Source organism: Chiloscyllium plagiosum, unplaced genomic scaffold (genome assembly GCF_037043375.1).
Source record: "Chiloscyllium plagiosum isolate Xiang-an unplaced genomic scaffold, Cpla_swu_hap1 HiC_scaffold_3, whole genome shotgun sequence".
Lineage (NCBI taxonomy): Eukaryota > Metazoa > Chordata > Chondrichthyes > Orectolobiformes > Hemiscylliidae > Chiloscyllium > Chiloscyllium plagiosum.
This window is the reverse complement of record NW_028270141.1, coordinates 63199896-63220228: the sequence shown is the minus strand read 5'-3', so window position 1 is coordinate 63220228 and position 20333 is coordinate 63199896.

Below are 20333 nucleotides of genomic sequence, written 5' to 3'. Positions count from 1 at the left end.
CCATGTAGTTGAGCAAGCGCAGGGTGCTGCTTTCCTTGAGTTGGCCAACTACCAAGTGATTGTGTTCAGCAGGCACTTTCCTGCCTGCTCCAATGGTCCCCGACAACTCGGGGTGCACCAGCAGGAATGCCCAGACTAAATACCACTCATTGAGCATAATTTCCACTCCCTGAGGTGTAATAGTGAGCAAGATGACTTTTAGTGCAAGAGTCCAAAAATCTGAATCTCTCCACTGAGTTAATGTTGCAGTAAAGTTCCTCCCTCTTTAGATGGCAAGTTGATTTTTTCACAAGCAGGTGGCAAGAAGCCATCACACATAGATACTTGCATTTTATTATTTACTTAATTAGAGAGTCATAGAGTACTATAGTGTGGAAACAGGCCGTCAGTCCAACTTGTCCCTGCCTACCAGATATCCCAATCTGACCTAGTCCCATTTGCCAGCATTTGGCCCACATCCCTCTAAATCCCTCCTATCATATATCCATGACTTTTAAATGTCATAATTGTACCAGCTTCCACCACTTCCTCTCACCCAGACATGCAGCACTTTCTGTGTGAAAAACTGTTTAAATGTTTCCCCTCAACTTAAACCTATGCCTTCCAGTTTTCGACACCTCCACCTGAGGAAAAAGACTACTCACTTTATCCATGCCCCTCATGATTTTATAAACCTCTATAAGGTCACCCCCTTAGTCTCCAATGATCCAGGGAAAAAGGCCCTAGCCTATTTAGCCCATCCCTATAGCTCAAACACTCCAACCCTGGCAAAATCCTTGTAAGTCTTTTTTGCACTGTCTCAAGTTTAACAATATCCTTCTTAAAGAAGGGCTACCAGAATTATGCGCAACATTCCAAAAGAGGCCTCACCAGTATTCTGTGCATGTCATCCGAACACCGATACTCAGTGGTCTTCTCTGGAATTAACTTGCCCTACACAAATAATTTCTGCCAAATTGGGATACTTTAATCTTTAGAAACTCGAACGCAGAAACCAATCAGAAACCTGTCCACTTTACTGTTTGGTCTCCAGTCAGGGTGAATATTTATCTTTATCTACCTCTAACCTTCATGACGCTCCTTGTCCTCACTTTCATTATAACTGCCAGAATCATAGGAGGCTCCTCCATAGGGACAGTTGCAGGATGTGTCCCTGGCCCATTGTTCCACACAGCTGGACAGCATGATGGCTTGGTGGTTAGCAAGGCTGCCTTACAGCACCAGGGATCCGTCTTTGATTTCAGCTTCAAATGACTGCCTGCTTGGAGTTTGCACATTCTCCCCATCTCTCTGTGGGTTTCCTCTGGGTGCATCCACTTCTTCCCACAGTCCAAAGATATGCAGGATAGGTGGATTGACCATGCTAAATTGCCCCATAGTTTCTAGGGATGTACAGGTTAGGTGAACTAGTCTTGGGAAATGCAGGGTTATAGGGACAGATTAGGCAGGTGGTTCTGGGTAGGATGCTTTTTGGAGGGTCAGTATGGACTCGAAAGGCCAAACAGCCTGCTTTCACACTGTAGGTATTCTATTCTATTCTAAAAGCATGCACTAGCTCAGTTTCTCAGCAGATTGGCATTTTACTGCAGAAATCAAGGCAGGAATTTTTTATGGCTTAGAGAGACACTCCAACACAGAGGCAAGACAAGAGCATGTAATTATAGGAAACAATGAAGTTTCAGTAAGATTAGGGAGGGTGGGAAAAAAGGAGGGGGGGTGGCATTGCTAATTAGAGATGGTATAACGGCTGCAGAAAGAAAGTTTGAGGGGGATCTGCCTCTGGAGGTAGTATGGGCTGAAGTCAGAAATAGGAAAGGTGCAGTCACCTTGTTGGGTGTTTACTATAGGCCCCCCAATAGCAGCAGAGATGTGGAGAAACAGATTGGGAAACAGATTTTGGAAAGGTGCAGAAGCCACAGGGTCGTAGTCATGGGCGACTTCAACTTCCCAAATATTGATTGGAAGCTCTTTAGATCAAGTAGATTGGATGGAGCGGTGTTTGTGCAGTGTGTCCAGGAAGCTTTTCTAATGCAGTATGTAGATTGTCCAACCAGAGGGGAGGCCATATTGGATTTGGTACTCGGTAATGAACCGGGACAAGTGGTGGGCTTGTTAGTGGGTGAACATTTTGGTGATGGTGACCACAATTCTGTGACTTTCACCTTGGTTATGGAGAGAGATAGGTGCGCACAACAAGGTAGATTTTATAATTGGGGGAAGGGAAATTATGATGCTGTAAGGCAGGATTTGAGGAGCATACGTTGGGAGCATAGGCTGTCAGGGAAGGATGTGGTGGAAATGTGGAACTTTTTCAAAGAGCAGATACGACGTGTCCATGATATGTATGTACCTATCAGCAGGAAAGAAATGGTCGTGTGAGGGAGCCTTGGTTGACGAGAGAGGTTGAATGTCTGGTAAAGAGGAAGAAGGAGGCTTACATAAGGTTGAGGAAACAGGATTCAGACAGAGCAGTGGAGGGATACAGGATAGCCAGAAGGGACCTGAAGAAAGGGATTAGGAGAGCTAAGAGAGGGCATGAAAAATCGTTGGCGGATAGGATCAAGGATAACCCCAAGGCATTTTATGCGTATGTGAGAAACCTGAGAATGACGAGAACGAGGGTAGGTCCGATCAAGGACAGTAGTGGGAGACTGTGTATTGAGTCGGAAGAGATAGGAGAGGTCTTGAACAAGTACTTCTCTTCAGTATTTACGAAAGAGAGGGACCGTATTGTAGAAGAGGAGAGTGTGAAATGGACTGGTAAGCTAGAAGAGATACCTGTTGGGAAGGAAGATGTGTTGGACATTTTGAACAACTTGAGGATAGACAAGTCCCCCGGGCCTGACGGGATATATCCTAGGCTTATGTGGGAAGCAAGAGAGGAAATTGCAGTACCGTTGGCAATGATCTTCTCGTCTTCACTGGCAACGGGGGTGGTACCAGGGGACTGGAGAGTAGCGAATGTTGTGCCCCTGTTCAAAAAAGGGAATAGGGATAACCCTGGGAATTACAGGCCTGTTAGTCTTACTTCTGTGGTAGGCAAAGTAATGGAAAGGGTACTGAGGGATAGGATTTATGAGTATCTGGAAAGACACTGCTTGATTAGGGACAGCCAGCACGGATTTGTGAAGGGTAGGTCTTGCCTTACAAGTCTTATTGAATTCTTCGAGGAGGTGACCAAGCATGTGGATGAGGGTAGAGCAGTGGATGTAGTGTAGATGGATTTTAGTAAGGCATTTGATAAGGTTCCCCATGGTAGGCTTATGCGGAAAGTCAGGAGGCATGGGATAGAGGGAAATTTGGCCAATTGGATAGAAAACTGGCTAACCGGTCGAAGGCAGAGAGTGGTGGTAGATGGTAAATATTCAGCCTGGAGCCCAGTTACAAGTGGAGTTCCCCAGGGATCAGTTCTGGGTCCTCTGCTGTTTGTAATTTTTATTAATGACTTAGATGAGGGAGTCGAAGGGTGGGTCAGTAAATTTGCAGATGATACGAAGATAGGTGGAGTTGTGGACAGTGAGGAGGGCTGTTGTCGGCTGCAGAGGGACTTAGATATGATGCAGAGCTGGGCTGAGGAGTGGCAGGTGGAGTTCAACCCTGCCAAGTGTGAGGTTGTCCATTTTGGAAGAACAAATAAGAATGCGGAATACAGGGTTAATGGTAGGGTTCTTAGTCAGGTGGAGGAACAGAGGGATCTTGGGGTCTATGTACATAGATCTTTGAAGGTTGCCACTCAGGTGTATAGAGTTTGTAAGAAGGCCTATGGAGTATTATCGTTCATTAGCAGAGGGATTGAATTCAAGAGTCGTGAAGTGATGTTGCAGCTGTACAGGACTTTGGTTAGGCCACAGTTGGAGTACTGTGTGCAGTTCTGGTCGCCTCACTTTAGGAAAGATGTGGAAGCTTTGGAGAGGGTGCAGAGAAGATTTACCAGGATGTTGCCTGGAATGGAGAGGAAGTCATACGAGGATAGGTTGAGAGTTCTCGGCCTTTTCTCGTTGGAACGGCGAAGGATGAGGGGTGACTTGATAGAGGTTTATAAGATGATCAGAGGAATAGATAGAGTAGACAGTCAGAAACTTTTTCCCCGGGTACAACAGAGTGTTACAAGGGGACATAAATTTAAGGTGAAGGGTGGAAGGTATAGGGGAGATGTCAGGGGTGGGTTCTTTACCCAGAGAGTGGTGGGGGCATGGAATGCGCTGCCCGTGGGAGTGGTAGAGTCGGAATCATTGGCGACCTTTAAGCGGCATTTGGATAGGTACATGGATGGGTACTTAATCTAGGTTAGAAGTTCGGCACAACATCGTGGGCCGAAGGGCCTGTTCTGTGCTGTATTGTTCTATGTTCTATGTTCTATGTTCTATTAATGTGAAAGTGAGTGGGAAGATACATATCACTGTTCATAGTGCTGTATCAACATCAGAATTGGTATAAGTGCCGACATTTTATGCAGCAAAAGCATAATATGTGTATAAGGAATATGACATTGAGTGAAAGGACAGGAGTGGACTCTAGTCAGGCAGGCAGTACTGCCACAATTAGGAGCTGGGCTATTTCTAGCCTGGGTGTGTGTTGCTCCTTGAAAAGGGCTGGTTAGGGGTGACCCCAGAGGTTGAGCTAGAGGAGACAGTCTGTGAAGCTGAGAGTACACACAATAAAGTATTCCCTGTTCAAGTTTACCCTCCATCTACCTCATGCTCTCTATTTATTCCAGTGAACCACAAACAAAACAGGGGGTGGGTGGCTATGATCAATAAGTCTGGGTTTGAGTTACAAGCTTTCTTGGAAGTTGAGTAAAATAAATCCAGACCTTGCAAGTCAGTCAATCATGATTATTGTATGCATGCAGTCCGGGGGATGAGCTGCAATCAATATATTGAGGGGTACATGGGTCATACTTACGTTGGGGCATTTTTGGAGTCTGTCAATGGTGTCATCAAGGATGTGGGTAGTTCAAGTCTTGGGATAAGCCTCCTTATATTCGCTAGCTAAGGGTGTGATTACAGTCAGCAGGACAGATTATACACAATGATTACAGATTATATGCAACAATTGTATACCAGTGTACAATATGCCCTCAGATGGTTTTCTTTTCCCTCTGCCTCCTGCTATGTTTAGGTTCAAACATAACGTCCAGAGATGGGCTGGGGTAGCCTGCTGACTATACCCCTAGTAAGTTTGAAGACTTTTTGATGGCGTCCCCTGGGAACTCTGCGACTAGAAGGCTTCAATCTGCCAAGAATGTCTTGCATTGGCACTTTTGCAGCTCAGCCGGAACTGCTAGAATCACAGAGTTGGGAGTTGGGAGGGGGGGGGGCTTGAAGGTGTGGCAAGACACCACTGGAGTATCCTGAAAAGAAGCTGCCAGTGTCGTTTCACCTCCCTGTGGGTTCCAGCCAGCTCTCCCTTGTCTCCTTAAGAAGAAAGGATCCCTGAAATAGGTCCGAATGATCTTGACCTCTCTTACCTTGCCATTGATGCTAAGAACCAAAAAATGTGGTGCTGGAAAAGCACAGCTGGTCAGGCAGCATCCGAGGAGCAGGAGAGTCAACATTTTGAGCATGACCTCTTCATTAGGTTGTGGGTAGTTCAAGTTCTCCCTGCAGTCCTCACTTTCTCTTTATTGATGCTGAGAACACATGGCTAAAGTGAAGGAGTGCATGTCTCAGCACATATCCAGCAGCAAGTCAGCTATCTGTTGGACCCTGATGTCTGAAGCATTGGTTACCCTTTCCAGGATGGAAGCATGCTAGCACCACCACAGCAGTGAGAACATGGATGAACTCTTCCATCTTTCGTTTCAGCCCACTGAAGGCCTCTGGCATTGCCTTCCTCTCTAGGTTAATTCTGTCACTGATGGCTGTGTAGAGACAAGTTTTCTGCATCTGGTACAGCAGGTTCTTAGTCTCCAACAGTATTCTGAATGTCCAAGATCTTCAGATCCATAATCTCTACCCCTGCTTAACATGGTTTGTTACTCATTTCTTGCATTAATATTTTTGTTGCATGGCCTTACTGTTTGACTTACCACATCTTTCAGAATTTAATTCCTACCCTCCCACTGTTGAGTTTGAAAACCTCACTTTGTCCATAATTATACATTTCACAAGAGCACTGATGCCAGAATGGTTCAGATGGAGACTGTTACAAAGGTACAGATCCCATTTTGCCGAGAGTTGGACCCAGTATCTATAATCCTGATGCCACTTCTCCCACTTTGTGAGAATTTTGTGGGAAGCTAGGGAAGAGATCCCTGGGCCCTTAGCTGAGATCTCTGTATCATCCACAGCCATGGCGTGGGTGCCAGAAGAATGGGGGATAGCTATCGTGGTGTCATTATGCAAGAAAAGTGGTAAGGAAAAACTAGGGAACGATCGACTGGTGAGTCTGAAGTCAGTGGTGGAAGGTATTCTGAGAGACAAGATTTACATGCATTTGGAAAGACAAGGACTGATTAGGGATAGTCAACATGACTTTGTGCATGGGAAATTGTGACTCATTAACTTGATTGAGTTTATTGAAGATGTGACAAAGGAGATTGAAGGCAGAATAGTAGCTGTTGGCTATATGGACTTTAGACAATAGACAGTAGACATTAGGTGCAGGAGTAGGCCATTCTGCCCTTCGAGCCTGCATCACCATTCAATATGATCATGGCTGATCATCCTTAATCAGTATCTTGTTCCTGCCTTATCTCCATAACCCTTGATTCCACTATCCTGGAGAGCTCTATCCAACTTGTTCTTAAATGAATCCAGAGACTGGGCCTCCTCTGCCCTCTGGGGCAGAGCATTCCACACAGCCACCACTCTCTGGGTGAAGATGTTTCTCCTTATCTCTGTCCTAAATGGTCTACCCCGTATTTTTAAGCTGTGTCCTCTGGTTCGGCACTCACCCATCAGCGGAAACATGTTTCCTGCCTCCAGAGTGTCCAATCCTTTAATAATCTTATACGTCTCAATCAGATCCCCGCTCAGTCTTCTAAACTCAAGGGTATACAAGCCCAGTCACTCCAGTCTTTCAGTGTAAGGTAATCCCGCCATTCCAGGAATTGACCTCGTGAACTTACGCTGCACTCCCTCAATAGCCAGAATGTCTTTCCTCAAATTTGGAGACCAGAACTGCACACCGTACTCCAGGTGTGGTCTCACCAGGGTCCTGAACAGCTGCAGAAGAACCTCTTTGCTTCTATACTCAATCCCTCTTGTTATGAAGGCCAGCATGCTATTAGCCTTCTTCACTACCTGCTGTACCTACATGCTTACCTTCATTGACTGGTGTACAAGAACACCCAGATCTCTCTGTACTGCCCCTTTACCTAAATTGATTCCATTTAGGTAGCAATCTGCCTTCCTGTTCTTGTCACCAAAGTGGATAACCATACATTTATCCACATTAAACTGCATCTGCCATGCATCTGACCACTCACCTAACTTGTCCAGGTCAGCCTGTAATCTCCTAACATCCTCATCACATTTCACCCTGCAACCCAGCTTAGTATCATCAGCAAATTTGCTAAAGTTATTACTAATACCATCTTCTATATCATTAACATATATTGTAAAAAGCTATGGTCCCAGTACTGATCCCTGCAGTACCCCACTGGTCACTGCCTGCCATTCTGAAATGGAGCCGTTGATCACTACTCTTTGTTTCCTATCAGCCAACCAACTTTCAATCCAAGTTAGTACTTTGCCCCCAATACCATGCAGAGCTGAAAATGTGTTACTGGAAAAGTGCAGCAGGTCAGGCAGCATCCAAGGAGCAGGAGAGTTTCGGGCATGAGCCCTTCTTCAGGAATGAGGAAAATGTGTCCAGTAGGCTAAGATAAAAGGTAGGGAGGAGGGACTTGGGGGAGGGGTGTTGGAAATGCGATAGGTGGAAGGAGGTCACGGTGAGGGTGATAGGCCGGAGTGGGGGTGGGGGCGGAGAGGTCAGGAAGAAGATTGCAGGTTAGTAAGGCGGTGCTGAGTTCGAGGGATTTGACTGAGACAAGGTGGGGGAGGGGAAATGAGGAAACTGGAGAAATCCGAGTATTTCCCTTATGGTTGGAGGGTTCCTAGGCCGAAGATGAGGTGCTCTTCCTCCAACCATCGTGTTGCTATGGTCTGGCGATGGAGGAGTCCAAGGACCTGCATGTCCTTCATGGTGTAGGAGGGGGAATTGAAGTGTTGAGCCACGGGGTGGTTGGGTTGGTTGGTCCGGGTGTCCCAGAGGTGTTCTCTGAAACGTTCGCAAGTAGGCGCCCTTTCTCCCCAATATAGAGGAGGCCACATCGGGTGCAGCAGATGCAGTAAATGATGTGTGTGGAGGTGTAGGTGAATTTGTGGCGGATATGGAAGGATCCCTTGGGGCCTTGGAGGGAAGTGAGGGGGGAGGTGTAGGCGCAAGTTTTGCATTTCTTGCTGTTGCAGGGGAAAGTGCCAGGAGTGGAGGTTGGGTTGGTGGGGGGTGTGGACCTGACGAGGGAGTCACGGAGGGAGTGGTCTTTTCGGAACGCTGATAGGGGAGGGGAGGGAAATATATCCCTGGTGGTGGGGTCCGTTTGGAGGTGGCGGAAATGACGACGGATGATACGATGTATATGGAGGTTTGTTCAGAACCCCACTGGTCTTCATCTACCACCCCACCAACCTCCATATACATCGTATCATCTGTCGTCATGCCCGCCACCTCCAAACAGACCCCACCACCAGGGATATATTTCCCTCCCCTCCCCTATCAGCGTTCCGAAAAGACCACTCCCTCCATGACTCCCTCGTCAGGTCCACACCCCGCACTCCACTCCCAGCACCTTCCCCTGCAACCGCAAGAAATGCAAAACTTGTGCCTACACCTCCCCCTCACTTCCCTCCAAGGCCCAAAGGGATCCTTCCATATCCGCCTCAAATTCACCTGCACCTCCACACATATCATTTATTGCATCCGCTGCATCCGATGTGGCCTCCTCTATATTGGGGAGACAGGCTGCCTACTTCGGAACATTTCAGAGAACACCTCTGGGACACCCGGACCAACCAACCCAACCACCCCGTGGCTCAACACTTCAACTCCCCCTCCCCCTCCACCAAGGACATGCAGGTCCTTGGACTCCTCCATCGCCAGACCATAGCAACACGACAGTTGGAGGAAGAGCGCCTCATCTTCCACCTAGGAACCCACCAACCACAAGGGATGAACTCGGATTTCTCCAGTTTCCTCATTTCCCCTCCCCCCACCTTGTCTCAGTCAAATCCCTCGAACTCAGCACCACCTTCCTAACCTGCAATCTTCGTACTGACTTCTCTGCCCCCACCCCCATTCCGGCCTATCACCCCCACCTTGATCTCCTTCCACCTATCACATTTCCAACACCCCTCCCCCAAGTCCCTCCTCCCTACCTTTTATCTTAGCCTGTTGGACACACTTTCCTCATTCCTGAAGAAGGGCTCATGCCCGAAACGTCGATTCTCCTGCTCCTTGGATGCTGCCTGACCTGCTGCACTTTTCCAGCAACACATTTTCAGCTCTGATCTCTAGCATCTGCAGTCCTCACTTTCCCCAATACCATGCACCCTAATTTTGCTCACTAACCTCCTATGTTGGACTTTATCAAAAGCTTTCTGAAAGTCCAGGTATACTACATCTACTGGATCTCCCTCGTCCATCTTCAGAATTATGTCCTCAAAAAATTCCAGAAGATTAGTCAAGTATGATTTCCCCTTCATAATCCATGCTAACTCTGACCTATCCTGTCACTAGTATCCAGATGTGTTGTAATTTCATCCTTTATAATAGACTCCAGAATCTTTCCCACCACTGAGGTCAGACTAACTGGCCTATAATTTCCTGTTTTCTCTCTCCCACCTTTCTTAAAAAGTGGTAGAACATTAGCCACCCTCCAATCCGCAGGAACTGATCCCAAATCTATCGAACTCTGGAAAATAATCATCAACGCATCCACGATTTCTCGAGCCACTTCCTTCAGTACCCTGGAATGTAGACCATCAGGCCCCAGGGACTTATCAACCTTCAGACCTAACAGTCTCTCCAATACCAATTCCTGGCAAATATAAATTCCCTTAAGTTCAGGTCCTTCAGCCACTGTTACCTCAGGGAGATTGCTTGTGTCTTCCCCACTGAACACAGATCTGATTCCAATTCAATTCTTCTGTCATTTCTTTGTTCCCCATAATATATTCCCCTGTTTCTGTCTTCAAGGGCCCAATTTTAGTCTTAACCATTTTTTTCCTTTCACATACTTAAAAAAACTTTTACCATCCTCCTTTATATTATTGGCCAGTTTACCTTCATACCTCATTTTTCTCTGGGTATTTCGTTCTTAGTAATCCTCTGTTGTTCTTTAAAAGCTTCCCAGTCCTCTGTTTTCCCACTTATCTTTGCTATGTTATACTTTTTCTCTTTTAACTTTATATGTTTCTTAACTTCCCTTGTCAGCCACGGCCACCCATGCCTCCTCCTAGGATCTTTCTTCCTTTTTGGAATGAACTGATCCTGCAACTTCTGCATTATACACAGAAATATCTGCCATTGTTCCTCCACTGTCATCCCTGCTAAGGTATTGCACCATTGAACTTTGGCTAGCTCCTCCCTCACAGCTCCATAGTTCCCTTTATTCAACAGAAATATTGTCACTTCCGATTGTACCCTCTCCCTCTCAAATTGCAGATTGAAGCTTATTGTATTATGGTCACTACTTCCCAATGGCTCCTTCACTTCGAGGTCCCTGACCAATTCTGGTTTGTTGCACAATACCAGATCCAGCATTGCCTTCTCCCTGGTCGGCTCCAGCACCAGCTGTTCTAAGAATCCATCTCTGAGGCACTCCACAAAGTCTCTTTCTTGAGGTCCAATACCATCCTGATTCTCCCAGTCTCCCTGCATGTTGAAATCCCCCATAACAACTGTAGTAACATCTTTGCAACAGGCCAATTTCAGCTCCTGATTTAACTTACATCCGACATCCAGACTACTGTTTGGGGGCCTGCAGATAACTCCCAAGAAGGTCTTTTTACATTTAGTATTTCTCAGCTCTATCCACACTGACTCTACATCCCCTGATTCTAGGTCACCCCGCGCAAGGGACTGAATATCATCCCTTACTAACATGGCCACCCCACCCCCTCTGCCCGTCAGTTTGTCCTTACGATAGTATGTGTAGCCTTGAATATTCATTTCCCAGGCCCTGTCCACTTGAAGCCACGTCTCAGTTATCCCCACAATATCATATCTGCCAATTTCCAAAAGAGCCTCAAGCTCATCCATCTTATTTCTAATGCTTCGTGCATTCATGTATAGTATTTTTAATTTGTTACTGCCCTCACCCTTCCCATCAACTCCTTTTTCACTCAACCTTATAGCATGATCCCTTTCTGAGTTTTCTGCCTCATTGATACAGTTGTCTTTCTTGACTTCCCTTGTTCTAACTTTCCCTCCAATTTCCTTCTTAAACATCCAGTTTGTCCCCCCCCCCCCATTACTTAGTTTAAATGTAACTGTGTTGCAGTAGCAAACCTGCCTGCCAGAATACTGGTCCCTAACCTATTACGGTGCAGACCGTCTCTTTTGTGGAATTTATGCTTGCTTACCACAAAACATACCCCAGTGATCCAAGAATTTAAATCCTTGCTTCCTGCACCAATTCCCCAGCCACACGTTCAAGTCCATTATCTCCCTGTTTCTGGCCTCACCAGCCCGAGGAACTGGAAGCAAACCGGAGATAACCATTCAAGACATTCAACAAGGTTCTGCATGGTAGACTCGTTAGTAAGGTTAGGTCACGTGGAATCTAAGGGGAACTAGCCAACTGAATACAAAATTGGCTTGAAGGTAGAAAACAGAAAGTGCTAACATAGTAAGTTTGCTGATGACACTAAAATTGGCGGTGTAGTTGATAGTGAAGAAAATTATCTCAGAGTATAACTGAACCTTAATCAGATGGGCAAATGGGCTGAGGAGAGACAGATGAAGTTTAATTTAGATAAATGTAAGATTTTGGTTTACAGATTCATAGTTCCTTGAACGTGAACTTGCAGGTAGACCATAAGCCCATAAGACATAGGAGCAGAAATTAAGCTATTCAGTCCACCGAGTTTGCTCCATTTTTCAATCATGGCTGATAGGTTTTCAACCCCATTTTTCCCACTTTCTCCCCATAACCTTTGATATTTCTTGGCAATCAAGAATTTATCTATCTCTGTTTTAAAGATACTCAATGACCTCACCTCCACAGCCTTTGGTGGCAATGAATTCCACAGATTCACCATTCTCTGGCTGAATAAGTTTCTCTTTATCTCCATTCCAAAGGTTTTCCTTTCACTCTTAGGCTGTGCCCTCCGGTCTTCATCTCTCCTGCCAATGGAAACATCTTTCCAACATCCACTCTGTCTGGGGTGGTGAAGAAGATATTTGACATGTTTGCTTTCATTGGTCAGTGCACTGAGTTCGGGTACTGGGACGTGATGTTACAGCTGTATAGGGTGATGGTGAGGCCACTTTTAAAATACTGCACAATTCTGGTCTCCATGCTATAGGAAAGATGTTGTTCAACTTCTAAGGGTTCAGAAAAAAATTACAAGGATGTTGCCAGGATTGGAGGGTTTGAGCTGTAGAGAGAGACTGAATAGGCTGAGGCTTTTTACCCTAGAGCAGCAGAGGCTGAAGGGTGACCTGATAGAGGTTTATAAAATCATGAGGGCCATGAATAGGGTGAATAGCCTTTGGTCTTTTTCCTAGGGTGGGAGAATGCAAAACTAGAGGACACTGTGGGGTGGCACAGTGGCTCAGTGGTTAGCACTGCTGCCTCACAGCACCAGGGACCCAGGTTTGATTCCATCCTTAGGCGACTGTTTGTGTGGAGTGTGCATGTTCTCCTTGTGCCTGCGTGGGTTTCCTCTGGGTGTTCCGATTTCGTCCCACAACCCAAAGATGTGCAGGTTAGGTGGATTGGCCATGCTAAATTGTCCATAGTGTTAGGTGCAATTATCAGGGGAAATGTAGAGAAATAAGGGAATGGGTCCAGGTGGGTTACTCTTCAGAGGGTTGGTGTTGACTTGTTGGGTTGAAGGGCCTGTTTCCACACTGTAGGGATTCTATGTTTTATAGATTTAAGGTGACAGGGGAAAGATTTAAAAAAGACCTGAGACGTAGCTTTTTCATGCAGAGGGTGCTGCATGTCTGGAATGAGTTGTCAGAGGTGATGGTGGAGGCAGGCACACTTACAACATTTAAAAGGCTTCTGGATGGATACATGAATAGGAAGGGTTTAGAGGGATATGGGCCAAATTCTGGCAAATGGGATTAGATCAGTTTAGGATATCTGGTCGGCGTGGATGAGTTGGACTGAAGGGTCTGCTTCTGTGCTGTATAACACTTTGACTGTACATAGGTTATCGAGTCTCATATGTCTCTAATCTTATTTGTCCTGTGCTAATTTGTATGTATCTCAGTTATTAATCTTGAGATCATGAATTTGAGATTCTGCTTCTTAATTCAATTCCCAGCTCCTTATATTGATTGTTTATACTGAACCTCCTCCGTTGTGGTCCACATGTCATTGGTTCCAAAATGGATCTTCTATTTCCTACTGCAAGTTCCTCTTCAGTAAATGTTCCAAACCCTGCCACTGGACAGCTATCTGGACTCATGCACGCTGCTGCAAAAAATGCGGTCAATCCCTCATGGCTATTCTGTCCTGCACTACCACTGCAATTTAATAATCATAAAAATGTATCCATTAAAACTGTCTTAAGTCTTCATCTCTGTCAGTACTCAATAGTGTGTTTTATTGGCACTGAAAAATTTGTCAATTCAAACAGTATTGATTCTTTTGTGTTTGCTAACCACATCCATCATTAATTCTACACCACTTCATTATTCCTTTGCTGCTCCAACAAATCTGATTTCTGATATTGCCAATGCTATTTGTTTTTGTTCTTAATAAAGACAAATGCGAAGTAATTATTTTTGAGCAATAAGGAAGACAGGCAAATATATCTCCAAGCTATATAAATCGGACTTAAAGTTTCCTCGGAGCTGTCATTGTAATTTCAACAGAAATGTGATGGAGTCTCCATTCATGCATGTTAACAGGCTTTTCACTGCATTTTTGACATGCTAATAGCAGTGGAGTAGGTGCAGCCTTGAGAAGATTCCAGATCACTGTCATTAACCCATCAGAGAACATTTAAAGATTAACTAAACTTCACAGCACTGGTGGAAGATGATTTTTTTCCAAATAATTTCTCCTGTAAAGGAACAAATTGATTTGGGAATCATTACTGCTTGTTTTCAGAACAAGCATTGTAGATTGATATACTCAGATTAAGAAAAAGCTGAAGTAGAAATTTAAATATCTCTGAATCTAAATATCTATATCCAAATATATATAAATACTTCTTTAGGTTTTAACACCACCCCTGTTTAAAGATAAACTCTAATTTTAATATGCCAAACTTTAGGATCACATTTTGTATTTTGCTTATTTATTTAGCATTTGGAAATCTTGACGTAAGCAGAAGCAACTCTAGAACTGCAACTCTACAGCTTACCAGCTTACTATTTGCTCAGTGATATCGTGGCAAAACCAATAAATTAATGTGATGTTTTAAAACTTCATTGTCCATAAATATATTAATTTTCTTTGTTGATACTTAACATAGCAATTCATTTAATTAGAATCTCCACAGTGTGGAAACAGGTCATTCAGCCCATCGAGTCCACACCAACCCTCCCAAGAGCATACCACTCCCATACCCTACCCCTGCATTTCCCAGGGCGAATCCACATAGTCTGCACATCCCTGGAAATTACAGGACAATTTAGCATGGCTAATCCATCTAAATTCTTTTGACTGTGAGAGGAAGCCCCCATAGTCACAGGAAAAATATGCAAACTCCACACAGACAGTCACCCAAGAGTGGAATTGAACTCAAGTTCCAGGCACTGTGAGGCAGCAATGCTAGCTACTGAGCTACCATGCCACTCATCTTCAATGCCTATAAGAGGCCGCAATGTTTTTAGTAAGTAGACATTTAGACTATTATTCATATTCAAATATAGTCTTTGGGGAGATATATTTGGCCTAGTTCTATTTCAAATGTTCACTAGTGACCTGAAAGATTTCTTCATAAAGTTGCTGTTGTCACAGTCCATGACACTCCTCCGAAAGCTAAGCAGCAATTGATTCATTGCAGAAAGAAATGAAGCTGAATTTTTAAGGAGTTAACAATTGTTTTTTCTTTAGTCTTGAGGTCTAATCAATGTCAACAAAGTCTCACTAAAATTACATGTCCAATGCTGCTGTGTGAAAGAGCTAAACTCTCATAAGTTAAGAATAATGAACAGGCCAATTACAGCAAGACCACATGGGTAAAAAAGCAGAAAAACTAGAAAATATCTTTGCATGGGAATTATCAAGAAAGTTCAAATTCATTTATATTTGCACTGTATTATAGACAAGGGGGAAAAAGATTAGGTGAGTTTTATTGTGGGCACTGAAGAGGTAAGAAAAGCAAACAAAAGTGAAACCGTAGCAGTTAACAGAACAGAGAAAAATCATCTGGCCAATTGGGGCAGGTCTTGACTTGGCAAATGGATTGAAGTCAATTTAAATAAAAATTGGAATATAAAAATATGAATGAGATGTAAATTGACTGATCTCTTTTATGTCTATTAAGGTAGAGATTCACCAATTATCTATGCTGCCAGTTATCCAAAACCATTCCCACTTCCACAGAATCTCTCCACCACTATGTATCTTCCTTTCTTTCTCTTTCTAGCAGGGAAGTTGTCTCAGAGTCCTCACCTGTATCAACCAAAAAAAGATTATCTGGCCACTTATTATTTTATTTGCATATTGTTGCAACGCACATTTGAAAAAACCTTCACGAGAGGTGAGCATCTATGACTAGGCCAAAATTTGTTTCCCATCCCAAGGCCCTTGAGAAGATGATGTTGAATCACTATTCATTTGGTCTAAATAAATTCTAAGGGCTTTTAGAAAGGAAACATGGACTGCCTCCCTATATTTTAAAAAATAATTAATCTGTAGCACGCTTTGGGACATCATGGAAGGTATTATACAAATGAAAGTCCTTTGATTTAATTATCTAATCAATTGTCCATTATAATGGAGCAAAGATATTGGCAAAAAGGGTCTGAAATATTATTCTATTCAAGTTTTCTGTAGAGACCTCTTGATAAAAGTGAAATTCTCCTTGAAATTTTACTTCTGGCATTGAGCAAACAATACATTTTAGCATGGGAAACTAATAAGATATTATTTATTAGCATGAATAAGGATTGATAGTTTAGAACATTTAATTGGTTTAAACAAGAAATCCAGTTTATAGCTTTACAATGCAGCTAAAATATAGTAGGAGAAAGTGAGGACTGCAGATGCTGGAGATCAGAGCTGAAAATGTGTTGCTGAAAAAGTGCAGCAGGTCAGGCAGCATCTAAGGAGCAGGAGAATCGATGTTTCGAGCATGAGCCCTTCTTCAGGAATCTTGAAGAAGGTCTCATGCATGAAACGTCGATTCTCCTGCTCCTTGGATGCTGCCTGACCTGCTGCGCTTTTCCAGCAACACATTTTCAGTTAAAATATAGTCACTACCTTATATTATGGTCTTAGTTTCCATTTAACATTCGTATATTGTAAACATCTTTTTTAAAGTTGACCTTTTCTACGAAGGAGAAGTGATCTTAGAATCAATATTTAGAATAATCATGGTAATGACTCTGGTTGAATTCTCACCAACATTTGTTTCCACTGAGATAATTTAGTTTAACTGTGTAATGCTGCCAATTCAGAAAATTGTGTCCTTTTAACTAGCCATTTCGTTAATACTTCAGCTCATTTCTGGGAAATGAGCCGTACTTCAACAAATACAATGGTAGATTGACATCAACCACTCAGGACTGTGGTATTGCTATAAATTTCTATCATAAATTTTGAAAAAATATTTTAAGAACTTACTTTATTTATTTTAACAACTTTTATTACAGTCCTTACGTTCATTGTTCAAATTCTGCCTCATTTCCACTTTCATTTAATGTTAAAATACTCTGACATTTTTAAGTATATATTTAACCTATTTGCACATTAAACTTTTATTAGTTTTGATTAAAATATTGACCTATTTCTCTTCCTTTTGAAATTCCACCATCCATTCTGGAGCTGAGTTCCTCATTGTAAAAAGTTGTTTTTCTCTTCTTGAAAACAGATCCATTTTTAGTCAATCAGAGCTTGAAATATTGGCCCAAAATTTGCTTCAGCAGGGCATTGCATATTTGGCCTCATTAGTTAAACTGCTTCATGTTGCTGACTAACTTTCTGGAAATGCTAGAAAAAGGTAACAGGACATGACAATAGACAATAGACAATAGGTGCAGGAGTAGGCCATTCAGCCCTTCGAGCCTGCACCGCCATTCAATATAATCATGGCTGATCATTCCTAATCAGTATCCTGTTCCTGCCTTATCTCCATAACCCTTGATTCCACTATCTTTGAGAGCTCTATCCAACACTTTCTTAAATGAATCCAGAGAGTGGGCCTCCACTGCCCTCTGGGGCAGAGCATTCCACACAGCCACCACTCTCTGAATGAAAATGTTTCTCCTGAGCTCTGTCCTAAATGGTCTACCCCATATTTTTAAGCTGCGTCCTCTGGTTCGGCACTCACCCATCAGTTTCCTACTGCCAGAGTGTCCAATCCTTTAAGAATCTTATACGTCTCAATCAGATCCCCTCTCAGTCTTCGAAACTCAAGGGTATACAAGCCCAGTCGCTTCAGTCTACGCTGCACTCCCTCAATAGCCAGAATGTCTTTTCTCAAATTTGGAGACCAGAACTGCACACAGTACTCCAGGTGTGGTCTCACCAGGGCCCTGTACAGCTGCAGAAGCACCTCTTTGCTTCTATACTCAATTCCTCTTGTTATGAAGGCCAGCATGCTATTAGCCTTCTTCACTACCTGCTGTACCTGCAAGCTTGCCTTCATTGACTGGTGTACAAGAACACCCAGATCTCTCTGTAATGCCCCTTTACATAAATTGATTCCATTGAGATAGTAGTCTGCCTTCCTGTTCTTGCCACCAAAGTGGATAACCATACATTTATCCACATTAAACTGCATCTGCCAGGCATCTGCCCACTCACTTAACTTGTCCAGGTCACTCTGTAATCTCCTAACATCCTCATCACATTTCACCCTGCCACCCAGCTTAGTATCATCAGCAAATTTGCTAATGTTATTGCTGATACCATCTTCTATGTCATTAACATATATTGTAAAAAGCTGCGGTCCCAGCACGGATCCCTGCGGTACCCCACTGGTCACTGCCTGCCATTCCGAAATGGAGCCGTTTATCACTACCCTTTGTTTCCTATTAGCCAACCAACTTTCAATCGAATCTAGTGCTTTGCCCCCAATACCATGCGCCCTAATTTTACTCACTAACCTCCTGTGTGGGACTTTATCAAAAGCTTTCTGAAAGTCCAGGTACACTACATCTACTGGATTTCCCTCGTCCAACTTCAGACATTTGGTGAACAATGATATGTCACATTCACTAATGAAGTTGAAGACTGAGAAGTAAGCAGAAAAAGGTAAGGGAAAGATGCTGAATTAACCAGAAATCAGGTACAGAAAGACAGGAGAGGGAAAGCAAAATTTGGAAAGAGTCAGAACAGCGACAGAAAGGAAATAATTTTCCCAACAATAACATACATAGTTTAGTTCCAGGATGACAGTGGAGTAGGGCTCCTGAGCTGGACCTCATCTTTTTGCTTTTTACGCTTTTTTTCTTTAATCTTGTTTTCAGTTTTTTTTTCTCTCTACTCAACATTTGGAGGGACGTCAGTTGTGGAGGCAACAGTAGTGGCCCAGGATCCAGAATGGGGACTTTGCCCATTGACCATAAAGAGGTTGGTGTGCCTGAGCAGAACTCTGGTAGTTGGGGGCATCAAGAAATTGGGTAGGGGCCTGGAGCGGCACTAGATTGGGATAGCAGTTGGTGGCAAGATGGCAGCGCAGAGGCTTGGGGATCGAGAAATCGAGCTGGAAATGTGTTGCTGGAAAAGCGCAGCAGGTCAGGCAGCATCCAGGGAACAGGAGAATCGACATTTCGGGCATAAGCCCTTCTTCAGGAAAGCCCTTTCTGAAGAAGGGCTTATGCCCGAAACGTCGATTCTCCTGTTCCCTGGATGCTGCCTGACCTGCTGCGCTTTTCCAGCAACACATTTCCAGCTCTGATCTCCAGCATCTGCAGACCTCACTTTCTCCTCCCCGATCAAGAAATCGAGCCCACGGAGGGAGAGAGATCGAGCCCCCATGGGGAAAGCCCAGCGTGGAGCAACTGCCGGCCCACAGTTAAATACCGACGGCAATGCGGAACTTTTAATTTTATTTGTTATTTACTACTTTAGACTGACAAGAGCTGTAATGTTTAACTTTTCACTTATTTATTTATTTTTCTACACTTTACCTGTGTACCTTGTAACCAACGGGATCATTTACAGGGAGGTTGGCTGTGAATTGCTAAAGCACTAAAGTTTACTTCCTGTCTAATTAATACTTAAATGCCGAATAAGTGCATCAACTTCATGAGGATGTACAGCACAAGGTGCCATTCTTATGCTGTCAATGGTGAAGCATTTCGAAAAAGCCAGCATCACATTGTGACTCACAATTCACAGAATGTTTTGTGGCACAGCAAAATACTGGTTCATTTATAAATTAATAATTACATGCAGTCACATAATTTATAGCAAAGTCTGAGCCATTGATTCACATATAGATAGGTGCTGTCATCCTCTTTTCTGATGAGGTCGATAGTGTTGAAGAAAAACAAGTAGGTCATCTAATGAGAAAAGGCTTTTGTTTTAAACAAGCTGTAGGGTATTGAATGAAAGCAATTGGGTGCAAGGTATCTTAGCAAGATAGAGATTATTACAAACGGGGCCATCTTGTGGTGCAGTGGTAGCGTCCCTACCTCTGAGTCAGATGTTCAAGTCCCACGGATCCCAAGGTGTGTAATAACATCCCTCAATAGGTTGATTTAGAAATGCCTATTGTTATAAAGACTAAGATAATATATCTGTTATCTTCAGCACTTCTTGCTTTTCTTGACATATGTCCTTTAATATCAGCAGATTGGGTGGAATTTAAAGCAGTCTTTAGTATTAATCCTTCCAGAGCCATTACCTTGTACAACACTAATATAATGCCCAATTCTTTCTTTTCCACTTGGGCATATTTATACTCCATTTTCATTAGTGACCTCAATGTGAATACGATGAGCCTATCCTCTCCATTCAGTAAAATATG